Source organism: Carassius gibelio, chromosome B23, assembly GCF_023724105.1.
Source record: "Carassius gibelio isolate Cgi1373 ecotype wild population from Czech Republic chromosome B23, carGib1.2-hapl.c, whole genome shotgun sequence".
NCBI classification, from domain to species: domain Eukaryota; kingdom Metazoa; phylum Chordata; class Actinopteri; order Cypriniformes; family Cyprinidae; genus Carassius; species Carassius gibelio.
This window is the reverse complement of record NC_068418.1, coordinates 4,565,724-4,571,027: the sequence shown is the minus strand read 5'-3', so window position 1 is coordinate 4,571,027 and position 5,304 is coordinate 4,565,724. Positions and strand designations below refer to the sequence as shown.

The window sequence follows — 5,304 nt, the reverse complement described above, 5'->3', positions numbered from 1 at the left end:
TGTATTAAAAAAATTATAATAATAATAATAAGTACACTGTATTCATAGAGCTAAATATTTAGCTGAAGCACTTTTACATTCTCAAATCTTTTTTGTTTGATGCAACAAGCTTTGTCCATCAGCATTCGGCAACTATCTGCCATCCCTCTCCTCACCTCTTCACCACTCAAGCTCTGTCAGGTTAGATGGGGGCAGACGGACATTTTCAGGTTACTCCAGAAATATTTGATTGGGTTCAAGCTCAGGCTGTGGCCGGGTCACTCAAGGACATTTACAAAGTTGTCTATAAGCCACTCTTGTTGTGTGCTTAGGGTCATTGAATGCTCTGGACTAGGTTTTCATTAAGGCTATCTCTATATTTTGGTGTATTGAGCATTTCTTCAGTCCCTGCCACTGAAAAACAGCCCCACAGCATGAGGCTGCTACCAGCACACTCTACTTTTGGGAGGTGATGAGCAGAACTGGTTTCCTTCAAACATGATGTTTGAGGTTCATCAGAACAAAGAATCTTGTTTTTTTTAGGTATTTTTTGTGTGTGTGTGAATTCCAAGTGTGTTTTCATGTGTCTTCACTGAGGAGAGGATTGAGTTTGGCCACACCACAATAAAGATCAGATTGGTGGAGTATTGCAGTGATGTTTGTCCGTCTGTAGATTTCCCCTTTCTCCACATATGATCATGGAGTTCAACTAGAGAGACCATCAGGTTCTTGGTCACAGCACTACCCGAAGCCCTCCTCCATCAGTGTCTCAGTTTGGCCAGGAGGCCAGCTCTGGGAGGAGTACTGCTTCTTTCAAACTTTTTCCATTAAGGATAAGTGGTAAGGGTACGGTAAGTTCTGTGACCCTTCAATGAAGCAGAATTTTTTTCTGAACGTTTTCCAAGATGTGTGACTTAACAAAGACCTGTTTTGGCTCTGATATACATCATCAGCTGTTAAACCTCTTAATAAGATGTGTGTGCCTTTCCAAACCATACCAATTCAACTGAACTTTCCATAGGTTAATTTCACTTGAAGTGTAGTAAAAGCAATTAGCTGAGCTAAATTTCAACTGTCCTATATGAATATGGTATGAATATTTTTGCAATGGGATCATTTAAGTTTTTTATTTTTAATACATTTGCAAATATGTTAATTAACTGTCACCCCGTCCCGTATATGTGACGCCTACATTTACTTCACTATATTACAATTAAATCTAATCTAATCTTGACAAACTATATATCTTTGGAAAGGTCTAAGACTCCAAATATATATTTTACCAATGTTTTTTGTTAAAAAATGATGTAGGAAAAGTAATAGATTAATTTATGACAAAAACTTCCATTGCCTTTTTCACTATCACATTTTAGAAATCATCAGAAATTATGTATCAACTGAAAACTTAAAATCTCAAAATGCATCCTTTAAAACCCATTTTGAAATCAGACATTGCATTACCATGTAAATGGTACATCAGTATCATGTTACAAAATGTTTTCAAAAAATAAAATAATATTTTTTTATTGTTAATTATTAACAATACAAATTTAAGTTTGAATCGTGCACTATAAAGTCTATGTTCAAAAATGTGAGTGAAAGTAAGGGGTTAAAAAACACTTGTCACAGCAGTTATATATTGTTGGTCTTTTATTAGTTTGATTGTTTCTATTGTCCCCATGTGTAAGTTGCTTTGGATAAAAGCATCTGCTAAATGATTAAATGCCTTAATGTATATTTGGTAGATGTAAACAGACTGTTAGGTCACATTTATGAATATGGGACTACTGATATACACTTTTTGTATTGGAGAATAATTGCAACATAAAGGGGTGTCATAATGCCAGTCTGTCACTCAAGTTTGAAGCAATGTGTGACAGCTGATGTAAAATATAGGATGGGGCTGATTAGAGTCGATATGGATTAGTGAGAAAATGCTTAATTTGCCCTGGTAGTTGAAATCGGCTTGGGACATCCCCACTAGATGTAATATTAAACAGCTATTATAATACAGGAATTTCTATATCAGTTGCGAGAAGATATCAAACTATTGAAATAACACTTTTAGCAAAAGAGGAGAGTATTTACATATTTACTGTCATATGCATAAACTGTTAAAGCAGCTCAGGGGTGCCATAAAAGCATTTACACAGCGATTATAAATGCATTAATCATGTTATGAGATTAATGTTTTAAATATATGTAGACAATGAAAAAAAAAAAATATATATATATATATATATATATATATATATATATAAAATAAATTACACATTTAAATGGGAATTTAAACCCACCAATAGGTCTTAATGAGAGACGTTATTTAATTTATCTAATTAACTCATAAACAATTGATTCATTCAGGAAGAAAGGTGGTGACTTGCATCAGCTCGTTGTGAATGGCTGTTGTTCGCAATAGTGTTCTGACGGTCATATGTGGGTGTCCTGAAACAAACCACATTCTAGCTTGCAAAAATTCATTAACAAGTATGAAATCCCTTGTACTATCCCCCAGTTATTGCTCATTATAACGTTCACCATCTTGACCAGATCTCCTCTTCAGAACAGTAGTAACCACAAAAACCAACAACAGAAACTCTTAAATCACCAACATTAAACACTGTTGGGCTTTCCAATAAAGTAACATTCATTAATTTTATTTATAAAGCAGTTTACAACTGCACCTGCAGACCAAAGTGTTGTACAATCAACATACAATACATAAAACAATCCAAATAAAAACACAGATACTAGCCCAACTCCTTGAAAGCTAATGACAAGAAATAATTTTTAACCCCAGCTGTGAAAACATTTATGGATGTAATCTCTCTAGTCTCAGATGGTAGGCTATTCCAAAGCTTTGGACCTTGCAACAGCAAAGGCCTGATCACCTTTCAGCTTTAAATTAGTTTGTGGGACAGTATGAAACAACTTATTTGTTAATCTTAAAGACCTAGATGATGGTCAGAAAGTAATCAACTCAGACACATAAGCAGAAGTCATTCCATGCACTGCCTTGAACACATATAACAGAACCTTATATTTTAACCTGAAACCCACTAGTTATCATATGAGTGAGGCCAAGATATGTTGATTTGACTTTTCTTAGTGTGGCGGATATTACAGATCTTAAATTTTACTAAGTCACAACTAGTTTCATCCGACTATGCCACCCTGGTGGGGGGCCAGGGAAATACTCCCAATAAGGACACACACACGTACGTCTTACCAATTGAGGGCAGGGAATTAAGTGAGACATGAGTAACAATACAAAAAAAATAAATAACACTTTATTATAAGAATACTAAAATGCTCTCTTCCGACACATACCCACAAGGTCAAGCTTAGTGGGAACAGGGAAGGCTGGCTGCATCTCCGCGGATCATCTAAACCCACCTAGATTCACACCAAGTCAACCACAGCACTCACAACCTGTAGAAAGATTACAAAAACACACAAGGCACCCTGTGAAGCACACAAAGAAGAGCGGCTAGCCTCCCCTGCTCCACACAAAGTCCTCACTGGCTCCTGGAGAAGAGAATAAACCCATTATCCAAAAGTTACAAACTATAGTGAATAAAAAAAACAAATACAAATTACTTTTTACAAAACACTGGACGTGGTCACTTTAGTACTCAGGCCTCCTAATTTTCCCCAGTATAATGCATTGTACCAAACCAGAAAACAAACAATTGTAGAAGTAGACAACAGCAAATTAACACTGTTAAAGAAATAAACTACAAAAAAAGGAAATGAAAATGTCCATAAGCAAAACAGCAGCAGTGTCACGTGTAGGGTCTTCAGCACGGGATGAGCTTTGAGATTGTGATTTTCCATTTCCCCTTTACATTAACAAAGAAAAACATTAACCTAGAATCTAAACCCCATGAGAGAGATAGGGAGAGACATACTTACGTTTAAGGTTGAATGAAGACCAAACGCAAAGCTATATGGTTACTCCAACAAAGTGCCAAGTCTCAATGCAACAGCTTGCATTCGCACACCTGCTTTTGTAGCAATTACTGAATGTAACACACACAAATTCCATAGTTGCAAGTGATCAAAGAATTTAGTATGTCACCAATCATACTTACGAACTCTGCCACAAAGCCGATGCCACCAGCCTCACTCTAGCCAAACGGCCACAGTAAGGGAAACGCCAGGGAGAGGAGAGCCCAGAATCATTAGGATAACATTACACCCATCAAAATAAGAATCCTTAAATAGTATGACCGCTTTCACTTCATTGGTCTGCCAATCACACCCCAACCGGGGCCAACAGCAGATAGAATAATTAACCTGCCACATTAGCACTCACAAGCAGCCTAGCTGCTGTATTGTTACTAATTGTGCATGAAATAATGGTCTGACAGGACCCCAGATATAAAATATTACAATACTCCAGACGAGACAATATAAAGGCATTAATAACCTTTCTAAATCTTTCTTCAACAAAATAGGTTTTAATCCAGCAAGAGTCCTAATCTAGAAAACTATCCTTAACCAAAGCATTAACCTGCTTGTCGAATTTTAAATCTGGATTGAACACAACTCCTAAATTCCTTATTTGGCCATGAAGTAGGCTGAACAAGGACCTAAATAGGTGGCAATGCCTGAGTATCTTCTTGTGGGACCAAAAATCACAATCTCTGTTTTACTTTGGTTTAAGTGAAACAAATTGTAAGCCATCTTCCTCTTCGCCTCTTCCTGACATGCCAAAAGTATTTTAATTTGATCCACAATTCTCAATGTTTCAAAGGGAGATAAAAAGTGTATCATCTGCATTTTAATGGTGATACATACCATATTTCTTAAAAATCAAGCCTAAAGTCAGCATGTACAAGGAAAACAATACAGGGCCAATAACAGAACCCTGAGGAACCCCACAGGTTCCCCACAAGCTGTAGATTAAACAAAGTCACCATACTTCACGGGGAATCCTCCATTAGCAAGATAAGAATTTAACCACCTTAAAACTGTCCCAAGGATCCCAAATAAAATGTGATAAACAGTTTAGGAGAATCCCATGATCTACTGTAGGCTGTATTCAAGTCCAATAGAATCAGAGCTGCAGAATTACCTGAATCTCTGATTATATGAAGATCATTTATAACTCTTGTGCAGACTCTGTTCTGTGACCCATCCTAAAACCTGACTGAATCTTGTCTAAGACCTCATTCTTCTCTAAAAAGACATTAACTATGAACAAATAATTTTTTCAAAAAATCTTTGAGATCCATGGTAATTTTGACATCCGCTATCTCCTTGAGAAGACGTAAATGAACTACACCACAATCACCAGAAGTCGGCTTTAAGCAAATAATG

General features: G+C 36.5%; 1 long non-coding RNA gene across 1 annotated transcript; it reads right to left on the bottom strand.

Annotated features, from left to right (window-relative positions):
• Positions 1-2,620: 2,620 nt before the first annotated feature.
• On the bottom strand, positions 2,621-4,161 carry LOC128011295 (uncharacterized). The gene is made up of 3 exons (XR_008182521.1): positions 4,074-4,161; positions 3,895-3,986; positions 2,621-3,821 (listed from the first exon to the last, which is right to left on the bottom strand). It is a non-coding gene; the product is annotated as an uncharacterized LOC128011295 (long non-coding RNA).
• Between the last annotated feature and the right edge of the window lie 1,143 nt (positions 4,162-5,304).